We start from the raw sequence: 12,344 nt of genomic DNA on the forward strand, positions 1-12,344 counted from the left end.
TAAAGTTGTATGAGGAGCATAATATTTATCAAATATCTGATTCAGTGTTGAGAAATAAATATTACATTCAAACTTCTGTGCTTTTTGTGATTGTAAATGCTGATGTACTGTTTGGTGAGGAACCGTAGCCCATGTCACATACAAGCCTGTCGATACTGTAGAGACTTTGGTGGTTGTTCTAACGGTTCGCTGGTCAAATCTACTGAAGATTATTTTCTTTGTCTGAAAGCTGCCATTACGTAAAGAGATACAGTGGACTGGACATGGAGACACTGGTGTATTTGGACCTTACATTTGGTCACCCTTTACAGCTACGTACTGTATATTACTTCCCACTCCTCTAGGATGGCTTCTCTGCGAGCATGTCTGGGGTATTTTATCAACTTTAAACTAAAGGTGTTTGAGGGAGTTGATCGCAAGCCTCTCGGTAGGCCATTCAGATTGTTACCCTTAAAATTCACAAAAATCACGTCTTTAAAGGCCTGGCTTTGTGGACTGAACCACACTAACTGGAACAAAGACCTCCCCAAAACTTGGACCCACAATGTTGGGAGTTGGGAGAGTTTTTTTTCAAAAATATCCTGGGATGCAGGGACACTGAGTTTTCTCTTCACTGGAATTATGGGTTTGAACTCAACAGTGAAACAAAATGTTTCTGAATACATCTCAGATGATAAGGAGACACGATCATATTAGATATTTGATCAGCACTTGATAGTGGTAAGGTTAATTTGACTTTTAAGTCTTCAGTACCAAACAGCATGACAGGTACGGTTGTTTCATTCTCCACAGTATCACTGAAAGTCCACTAAATTAGTTTTACAAGATATTTTAGGGAAGTAGGAAGTTTGGTAATGAACAGCTGTACAGACTCTCTCTCTCTCTCTCTCTCTCTCTCTCTCTCTCTCTCTCTCTCTCTCTACTGTATATATATATATAAAATAACCTAAAAATAACAACACCTAAAAACACCTAAAAATAACAACATATATATATATACATTCATCTTCCAACCCGCTTAATCCGCTAACGCAGGTCGCGGATATATATATATATATATATATATATATATATATATATATATATATATATATATATATATATATATATATATATATATATATATATATATATATATATATATAACATACATACATACATACATACATACATACATACATACACAGTATATATGTGTGTGTGTGTGTGTGTGTGTGTGTGTGTGTGTGTATATATATGACTATCATGCCTAAATATCTGACATATTTTGATGAAACTAGAAGGGTTGGGCATGTAGCAAAAAGAAATTCATGATATTTTGGAGTGGACCTTCAAAAGAGGCAATTTTAGATTCTTTTTTCTTGCTTTTTAAGCATTACAAGATCAGAATCTTTGTACTGTTTATCATGACAATGATGGAAGGGTAGGGTATGGACCATAGAAGAAAACATTAAACCTTAGATTGGATCTGACAAGAGAGACGCCTCAATTCATTTCTGTCACTTCCATAATCAGAGTGGATTTGTATCATGTTGGATTTATGCTTAAACTACCAAATGGGCCTTCATGAAATGATATGGAAGGGAAGGGCATGCTGTAATGAAACTGCTGGTCTAGCTTTACGCAGTGTTGTAAGGTTGGCAAATTTATATATTTTATTTATTATCTGATGAAATAATCTTTTGTTCATGATTTTAAAAAAAAATCATGGACAGTGTTGATGTCTATGAGGGTGTTTGGTATGGTCCTAATTCAGACATCTCGATAATCTACTGGAATAAATTCTGTTTTAGTAGGGGTATCTATACAGGAACAAAAAGGGCTGGAAACACACAATGTACAGCTGAGATCATGGAATTTAGAGATGGCTCTTACAGCTGTGAAAAAATATCCAGATGAGTAGGATTTAATTTGTAATTCTTGGTGCAGATCCAAACCTGATTTACGTTCCACTCATTGGGATTGTTTGGCCTTGGCAGAGGTCTGTGCTGTGCTACCACAAGTGGAAAATATTTTCTATTTGCCCATTAACTCTTACAGTGTAAAGTATTTTATTTTTTACTATGATTTGAAAAATAGTATCTAAATAGAAAATAGCATATTAAAAACAATGAAATACAATTACTGCTCTTTGTAAAGTATAAGTAAGTAATTAAAGGTTGCATTATTTTATACAATAAAAATCCTGTTAAAGTGTTAATTAAATTATTGAATCTTAATTGTTGGACAGAGATACATTTTTAATATTATTGTACTTTTAAAAGTTTGATGAAAATTACAGATAAAGTACTTCAGACTGGTTTTGTGAATAAACAAAAAACTTACATTCAAATAAATATTCCTATTTAAGAATCTATCTCCCCACCTATCTCCCCACCTATATATTTGTATAAACTCACTTGTAAAGTCTCACGCTGTCACACTGTCACCAACTCCACCCACTACCTGTCAATCAGGTGCCCAACCAATCACGGCACATCTCCCAGAAGGAATCACGTCAACAATATGGCGCAAGGCATCTGCTATGTAAGGAGAATAAATAACTATACATGGACTTCCCAATTAACATAATTTTCATGTTTTTGAGCAGAAAGTCCAAACAGCAGGAACGACACAGAAAACAACGACAAATTCTGAGTGAAACTAGCTGGCTAGTACGAACACTATGTCCAGCTATGGTTTTCGTTTGGAATGGGATAATCGATGTAGTATCTAAAATGCTCCTCGGGCATCTGACAAAAACAGTCCTCAAGTCACGACATACAGTTCTGTTCATGCAGTCAGCTAACAGAACTATCATTTCTCTAACATTTCTTTTCCACTTGCTCTTTCAACAGGTGCCTTTTCCTTTAACTTTTTTGGGGGGGTGATACACTTCAATAAGATCTTCAATGTAAGACGCATCCTTACAGTGGAGAGCTTTATATGTGATCATGAGGACTTTGAATTGTATTCTATAATTAATCGGGAGCCATTGAAGTGACGCTAGGACAGGAGAGATGTGTTCTCTCCTCCCAGTTCGAGTTAGTAAGCGGGTAGCTGCATTCTGAACTAACTGTAGAGTCCTAATAGAGGAGTTAGAACAGCCCGATAATAAGGAATTGCAGTAATCCAATCTAGAAGTGTCTTTAAAGGATAAGAAATTTCTAACTTTCACACTATTTCACAAGTGAAAGATGGCTGTCCGGGATACAAACTTGATATGAGAATCACAGGACAGATCTTGATCAAAAATCACTCCCAAGTTCCTGACTTCGTTGGTGGAGGATAGAGCAATGCCATCTAAGTGACTTGCAATGTTAGAGAAATCATCTGTAAGATGCTTCGGCCCAATAATAATAACTTCAGTTTTGTTACTGTTCAACATTATGAAATTGTGAAGCATCCAGGATTTAATATCCCTGAGGCAGGTTTCCAATTTAATCAGCTGATCAGATTCATTTGTTTTAATTGATAGATATAATTGAGTATCATCAGCATAACAATGAAAATTAATATTATGTTTCCTTATAATATTTCCCAATGGTAATATATAGAGATTAAACAGAATTGGCCCCAGAACAGATCCTTGAGGTACTCCACAGGTGACAGTCCCTTGATCTGAAGATTTATTATTTACGTAGACAAACTAAAATCGGTCAGATAGATATGACCTAAACCAGTCTAGTGCTGAGTTTTTACACCATGATAGAACAACTTGAACCCTGCTCCTAAACTTCTAGCCTTGCTGCCTTCCCACCCGGTCTCCTGGACACACAGTTTATCTACCTTCCTTCTCTGCGTCATGTCAACCAACTCTACCTTTTCCTGTCATAGTTCCAACTTTCAATTTCCCTACTCTATAAAAATCAAAATCAAAACCAGGACTTCAACAGCTCCGGAATACAAAACAATAAAATGTGGTCTCCTAAATATTAGATCTCTGTCTTCAAAAGCTGTTTTAATCAATGACATTATATCAGATTATCAAATAGATTTATTCTGTTTAACGGAAACTTGGCTAAATGAGGATGAGTATTTTTCCCTAAATGAACCTACTCCTCCTAGTCACCTAAATTATCAGATCCCTCGAGTCTCTGGCAGAGGTGGCGGAGTTGCATCAATTTTTAATTCCTCGCTAGAATTGAACCCTAAACCAAAAATTATCTTCAATTCATTTGACAGTCTTAGTCTGAGCCTATCAAACCCAATCCAGAGACTACTTCAGCCCCTATTATTTGTCATCATCTATCATCCTCCTGGTCCATACAGTGACTTTCTATCCGAATTTGCCGATTTCTTCACTAGTTTAATTCTTAAAACTGATAAGGTCATAATTGTTGGTGATTTCAATATTCACGTGGACGACAGTAATGATAGCCTCAGTAGGGCATTTATGCCATTACTAGACTCCATAGGCTTTAGTCAGTGTGTACAGGAACCTACCCACCAGTTCGAGCATACTCTGGACTTAGTCTTGATTTATGGGATTGAAATTGAGGAATTGGTCATTTTAATTTTTTAATTTAATTTTAATTTTTAATTTTATATACTGGTTTGATCCCTGAAGGGAAATTAAGAACGCACACTCTAGCTACTGATTCAAACGCATGCATACATATATATTTGTGAGTACAGGCCCCTGTATCACACACACACAAAGGGGCCTGTAGGCATGCAGGGGAGGTAGAGTGGCAGGCAGCTTCAAGTTTAAGTTTCAAGTTTATTTATTTTTATATAGCCCAGATTCACAAACAATGTCTCAAAGGGCTTTACAATCTGCACATGGACGATATCCCTCTGACCTTTGTGCACTGCAAGCAGTGCGACCCTCGCATCGGATGAGGAACAACTCCCCCCAAAACCCTTTTAACAGGGGAAAAAATGGATGGGAGAAACCTCAGGAAGACTGCAGAGGAGGGACCCCTCTTCCAGGAGTGGACAGACGAAGCAATAGATACCGCATGTACAGATTAACAACACAATAATAATAACAGTAACAATAACAGTAACAATAAATGTATAACAAAGGCATGCCGATCCATCCAGTAGAGCGAGTCACCACCAGCCGATGAAGCACACAGAGGTCACCGATTGCCGAGGATCCACCACTCTGAGGACAGACCAGACAGTGCCTAAGTCATTGAGCTCAAAAAAGTTAAAGTCAAGGTTACTCTGGCAAAACCCCAAAACCACAGCAGAACCAAATGAGGCAGAACCAGCACTCCCCTAGTGGATGGTGAAACAGGACCACTGTACAGCTTGTGCTATCGCCAGCCATGGAAGCAGACAGAGGTAGCCGATTGCCGATGATCCACCACACAGAGGCCTGTGAGAGAGAACAGCAGAAGAAGGGAGAGAGACAGAGAGAACAGGGGGAGAGTGGTGCTAGAGGGACCAGAATAGCAGAGGATTAATGGGAGGCAGGGGCCTAACTAAGAAATCCTTTGACTCGTCGGCAGGACTAGGCTAAACCTAAACATTGAGACCGCCATCCCCGATATTACTTATATGTTAGGTCGAACAGATATGTTTTGAGTCTAGATTTAAAGACATTTACAGATTCAGACTGTCTAATATTTATAGGGAGGTTATTCCACAAGAAAGGGGCACGATAGGAGAAGGCCCTCTGGCCAGCTGACTTCTTTTTAAATCTGGGAACACACAAGAGACCTGTATTCTGAGAGCGGAGAGCCCTAGTCGGCGTGTAAGGTTTAACAAGATCAGACAGATAGTTTGGATCAAGCCCATTAAGGCTTTTGTATGTTAATAAGAGTACCTTAAAATCGGATCTAACATGAATCGGGAGCCAGTGTAATGCAGCCAAAACTGGGGTGATATGGTCAAATTTCCTAGTTTTAGTTAATATTCTTGCTGCTGTGTTCTGAACCATCTGAAGGCCCCTAGTTCTAGACCGAGGCAACCCTGATAACAGAACATTACAATAGTCAAGTCTAGAGGACACAAAGGCATGAATCAAAATTTCTGCATCAGCCATGGCTAAAGAGGACCTAATTTTGGAGATATTACGTAGATGAAAGAAGGCGATCTTTGTCACCTCTTTAATATGCTTGTCAAAGGCAAGAGTTGAATCTAACGTTACTCCAAGGTTCTTGACTGTTGAACTATGGGTTATAAGACAGTTATCTACAGATATTGTTAGGTGTTGAAATTGGTTTCTGTGTCGCGCAGGGCCAATGATTAACATTTCAGTTTTGTCTGGGTTTAGGAGCAAGAAATTACTGGACATCCAACTATTCACAGAAGAAAGACAGGCCTCTAGTTTCATCAATTCAGATCGATCATCTGCTTTTATGGGCATATAAAGTTGTGTGTCATCCGCATAACAGTGGAAACTTATTCCAAAGCTGCGTATAATTTGACCAAGAGGTGCAACATACAGGGAGAATAATAGAGGACCAAGGACAGACCCCTGAGGTACGCCATATTTGACGTCGGAGAAGGCAGAAGTTTTATTATTGTAGGAGACACATTGTGTCCTATCAGATAGATAAGATTTTAACCAAGCCAGAGCTAACTCACAGACACCAAACTGTCTCTCCAGTCGGTCAAGGAGTATACAGTGATCTATAGTATCAAACGCTGGACTAAGATCCAAAAGAAGGAGAACAGAAGTGGTATCAGAGTCCAGATTTAATAGGAGATCATTCACAACTTTGGTAAGTGCTGTTTCAGTGGAATGGCGGGCCCGAAAAGCTGATTGGAATGGTTCGAAAAGACCGCTTAATGATAAATAATCTAAGAGCTGTTGAGATACTACCCTTTCTAGTATTTTAGATAAGAATGGAAGGTTAGAAACTGGTCTATAATTATTTAAAGACTCTTGGTCGAGATGTGGCTTTTTAAGCAGAGGTTTAACCACGGCCGCTTTAAAGCTAATGGGAACAACACCAGTTGCAAGAGAAAGATTAACTACATTTAACATAGTAGGGCCCAGCAATGGCCATAATTCTTTAACTAATTTAGCAGGGAGAGGGTCTAAGAGGCATGTGGTAGGTTTGGAGAATGAGACCAACTTCGATAATTCTACCAGAGAGACATTCTCAAAGTGTGTTAAAGAGAGAAGTTGGGTTTTAACACCCAGAGAAGGAACCACATCAAATTTTGATCCAGGTGAAGCTGAAGAAGTAATTTCATGTCTAATGTTATCAATTTTACGGCAGAAAAAATCTTGGAAATCATCAGCCGCCAATAACAAGCTGCTTGCCGTTGACTGTTTCTGGGTCAATCTGGCTACAGTATTAAACAGAAATCGAGGGTTGTGTTTATTTCTACTTATTAATCTGGAGAAATAGGCAGCTTTAGCGGTGGACAGAGCACATTTGTAATTTAATACACATTCGTGCCAAGAGATGTAGCATGATTTAGATTTAGATTTACGCCACCTGCGCTCTAAACTCCTACAGGCCCGTCTGAGAGCGCGTGTCTCCTCGTTAAACCATGGTGTAGACCTGCGCACCCCTATGGTTTTAGTTTTTAGAGGTGCAACTGAGTCCAACAGACTAGAAAGAGCTGAGTTTAGATCACTAGTGTAATTTTCGATTGATCCTGTTGCTACAGTAAAAGGAGTCAATACCTCAGGTAGAAGCTCACTAAGTTTAGATACCGTTGACAAGCCGATATGGCGAGTAGTGACTAAATCAGGAGTAATGCTATTTTGACAAGTAAAGGCTGCTTTAAAAGTAATAAGAAAATGGTCAGATATCACTGACGTAAGAGGAGAGACAGTCACAGCAGTAACATTTATACCACGCGATAGAATCAGATCTAGGGTGTTACCATTGGAATGAGTTGCTTCATGAACCCACTGAGTGAAACCTAACATGTCCAGGAGGGTTAGGAAAGCTTTACACAACGGATCACTAGGGTTATTTAAATGAATGTTAAAATCACCTGTCACCATAACCTCATCAGATTGAGTAATTAGATCCGAAAGGAATTCACCAAATTCTTCTAAGAATAAAGAATAGGGACCAGGCGGTCTATAGACTACTACAAGATAAAGCCTGCTGTTTACAGCTGTAGGCGATGGTTTTAGAACAAGAGCCTCAAAAGATGTAAAATGAATATCTAGATTAGAAGTCAGGTTCAGAATAGATTTGTAGACTAAAGCAACACCTCCACCCTGTTTATCAGCCCTTGCGGCATGAGCATATGTAAAATCAGGTGGTGAAGCTTCATTTAACGGTAAGAAGACATTTGGTTTTAGCCATGTTTCACATAACGCAATCATATCCAGGCCATGATGAAGAATTAAATCGTTCACAAGCAAGGCCTTCGATGACATTGATCTAATATTTAAAAGGCCAAATTGAAATGTGGTAGTGTCACTAACATAATTGTTAGACGGTTTAACAGCTGAGGATGTATTAATCTTAATCAGATGCCGCGTCTCAATAAATCTGGGAGGTAAAGACCTATAAACACGATGTGATACAATAACTGGGATGCTTTCAGGTATAGAGTCTTGGATAACCTGATCAGGTGCTTCACTGAACAGTACCTTGTCAATGGTGATAAGAGCAGAAGTAAGATTCACATGGGTAATGTCCCGGGCCATTTTATTAAAAATCTGAGGGAAGGAGACAGTCTCAACGTCACTAACTATTCCATCAGTCTGATGGTTTCCTAGTCTAGACTCCACAACCGCATCAACAACTACCCTAGCAGGCTCTCTAATCACCTGCAGCCCGAGCACTGTATGGCTATTGTTAAAGACGCTGTAAGGCCCTGTCTATATTCCTGGACAAAAGAGCTGCCCCTGCCCCAGTAGGATGCAGGCCGTCAGCTCTCAGCAGCTCGGGGCGGCCCCAGAAGGAAGGCCAGTTATCTACGAAGCCTAAACCCTGTTCCCTACAGCTCCTTCTTGGTGCGCCTCAAATGAGCAATTTGTAAAGGGGACGGCACCTTGCTCAAGGGTGCCTCGGCAGTGCTCTGGAGGTGAGCTGACACCTCCCACTGTCAGCTCACCTCTGGGTATTTTTGGGGGCGGGAGCGGGAATCGAACCGCCGATCTTAAATCATAGGACGACCCGCTCTACCGCCCGCTTTACCACTGAGCCACTGCCGCCCATTTACCTGTCCATTTACCTCATAATCCTATCCTTTCTGACCACTGCCTGATAACTTTCGACATTCGGCTATTGTGTAATTCTCTTCCTGCAAAAAACTTTTGTACTAGAAACTTCAGATCAGATCATACTATTTCTAAATTCAGGGAAGAAATCCCAAGTATGCTTAATCTAATCCCACTACTGAACTACACAGCGGGTCATTTTCTGAACTCAGTTAATGTTAGCCCATCTCAAATTGATGAGTTTGTTGATGTTACTTCAGACTCTCTGCGAAAAACCTTAGATTTAATTGCTCCACTAAAAAATAAGGCTATAAAACAGGGGGTGCGAGCTCCCTGGTTTAATTCTCATACCCACCAATTAAAGCAAGAATCCCAACAACTTGAGAGGAAATGGCGTTCTACTAAATTAGAAGAATACTGCACTGCGTGGCATGATGGTTTACATAAATACAGGAAGGCACTTCATTCCGCTAGAGCAGCCTATTATATTAATCGAGGACAATAGAAACAATCACAGATTCTTGTTCAGTACTGTATCCAGACTGACAAATATACATATAATTAACATGTCTTTATCTACTGGATATGTACCACGGTCCTTTAAAGTAGCTGTAATTAAGCCACTTCTCAAAAAACCTAACCTGGACCCTACTGTTCTAAATAATTATCGACCCATCTCAAATCTCCCATTTTTATCTAAGATCTTGGAGAAAATAGTCACTAATCAGTTATGTGATTTCCTTAAATCCAACAGTTTATTCGAGAATTTCCAGTCAGGTTTCAGGGAACATCATAGTACGGAAACAGCACTTGTCAAGGTTAGCAACGACCTTCTAACCGCTTCAGACAGAGGACTTGTTTCTATACTGGTTCTCTTGGACCTTAGTGTGGCGTTTGACACAATTGACCACAATATTCTTCTGGCACGACTGGACCAAATAATTAAGGGATCAGCACTGATGTGGTTTAAGTCCTATTTAACTGACCGTTCCCAGTTTGTTCACGTTAATAACAACTCCTCTCAGTCAACTACAGTTAGTTATGGAGTTCCTCAAGGCTCGGTTCTTGGTCCAATACTGTTTATCTTGTACATGCTTCCTCTGGGTAATTTGATAAGGAAACACTCCATCAACTTCCATTGTTATGCCGATGATACGCAATTATATGCTAACTCGATTAAACCTGACGTAGTCAGCCAGTTGTGCAAATTACAGGCGTGTATCAAAGGGATTAAAGATTGGATGACGAATAACTTTTTGCATCTCAATTCGGATAAAACTGAGGTTGTTTTGCTCGGCCAAAAAACTGTTAGGGATGTAGTGCCAAGTGATGTAATAACCTTGGATGGCATCACGTTTGAGGCCAAAACCACTGCGGGGAACCTAGGTGTCATCTTTGATCAGGATCTCTCGTTTAACACACACATTAAGCATGTTTCTAGAACGGCCTTTTTCCATCTCCGAAACATTGCTAAAATCAGGCATATTTTAAAACAGAATGATGCAGATAAATTAATATACGCTTTCATCACTTCCAGACTAGATTACTGTAACGCACTTTTTTCAGACTGCCCCAAAAAGTCGCTGAGGACTCTTCAACTAATTCAGAATGCTTGCGCCCGTGTTCTGACCGGGACCAGTGCCAGAGACCATATTTCTCCTGTGCTGGCTTCTCTGCACTGGCTTCCTGTTAGAGCTAGGATAGATTTTAAAATACTCCTCCTCACTTGCAAAGCCCTTCGTGGCCAGGCACCGACCTATCTGAAGGAACTTTTAGTTCCTTATAATCCATCTAGACCATTACGTTCTCAACATACTGGCCTACTGGTGGTTCCTAGAATTTATAATAGTAGGACGGGGGCTAGAGCCTTTTGCTATCAAGCCCCTCTATTGTGGAACCACCTCCCTACCCCAGTTCGGGGGGCAGACACCCTCTCACTATTTAAGACTAGACTCAAAACTTTTCTTTTTCATAAATTTTACAATTAATGGCAACTTAGGTTACTACGTTTATTTTCATATAGACCTACACTGCTGGAGACTCAACAACCAGACTCACTGAGTTCCTCTCTCCTCCCCCTTCTCTCCAACCATCTCTGTTACTCCTCCTCTTCTCCGATCTCACTCTCCAAGTCTCAAATCACACCCTACTAACTAAACTTCTTCCCTGGAGTCTGTGTGCTCTATGTCCTCACAGGTTTTTCTCAGGTTCACTCCTCATCCACCCATCTGCTATGGACCTGCTCTTCCCATCCCACCAGTACCACCCCTAACCTAATTATCGGCTGGGGTCCGGCTTCCTTTTTCCTCTGCGCCACCATACTGTTCCACCCCTCATCCACCCATCCGCTGTGGACCATCTGCTGTGGACCTGCACCTTCCATCCACCAGTATCACCCCTCACCTAACCATAGACTGGGGTCCTGCTGCCTCTCTTCCTTGGTGTCATCTTACTGTTCCACCCCTCATCCGCCCAGCCGCCGTGGACCTTCCTCTGTGGACCTGCACCTCCGAGCCCACCAGTATCACCCCCATCTCTCCATGTGCTGTGGACCTTCTCCTCCAAGCCCACCAGTACCACCCCTCAACTATCCATCGGCTGGGGTCCTGCTTCCTTTCTTCCTCCGTGCCACCATACAGTCATCCACGCAGCTGTAGTTGTGCCTTGACTTTAGCAACCTTAACCACATTGATACTGTCTCTATCTGGCCTATCTGTCACTCTCTCTCTGTCTCTCTCTCTGATGCTGTTCTTATCTTCCTTTGATTTCTTTTCCACCCAACCGGTCGAGGCGGATGGCCGCCCAAAAGAGTCTGGGTCCTGCCCGAAGTTTCTTCCTCATCGAGGGAGTTTTTCCCCGCCACTGTCGCTTATGCTTGCTCTGGAGGGTTCAGTTGGGTTTCTGTGTCTGTTAAAGCGATTTGAAATGTCTGCTGCCATGATCAAGCGCTATATAAATAAAACTTGATTCATTGATACTCTCAGTCCTATACTTCTGGTCTTCTTCCTCTCTCTCTTCCTGCAAACACATTTTCCACCTCTCCTTCTTCGACCAACAGTAGTCCAGTTTCCACCGGTACCCTGTAGGTCAACAGCACCAATAGCAGTTGTTGTTAACCCGGGCCTCGACCGATCCGGTATGGAAGTCATAAGTTTGATTCGCATGTTGATTTGGCAAGTTTTACGCCAGATGTCCTTGGTGTCGCAACCCTCTGTATATTTATCCGGGCTTGGGACCGGCACAATAAGACACTGGATTATGTCCTCTT

At 40.8% G+C, this 12,344-nt stretch overlaps 1 pseudogene; it reads left to right on the plus strand.

Annotated features, from left to right (window-relative positions):
- Nucleotides 1-3,784: 3,784 nt before the first annotated feature.
- Nucleotides 3,785-9,621, plus strand: LOC137595931 (uncharacterized; annotated as a pseudogene).
- The last annotated feature ends 2,723 nt before the right edge of the window (nt 9,622-12,344 follow it).

This window comes from Antennarius striatus, chromosome 1 (assembly GCF_040054535.1).
Source record: "Antennarius striatus isolate MH-2024 chromosome 1, ASM4005453v1, whole genome shotgun sequence".
NCBI classification, from domain to species: Eukaryota; Metazoa; Chordata; class Actinopteri; order Lophiiformes; family Antennariidae; genus Antennarius; species Antennarius striatus.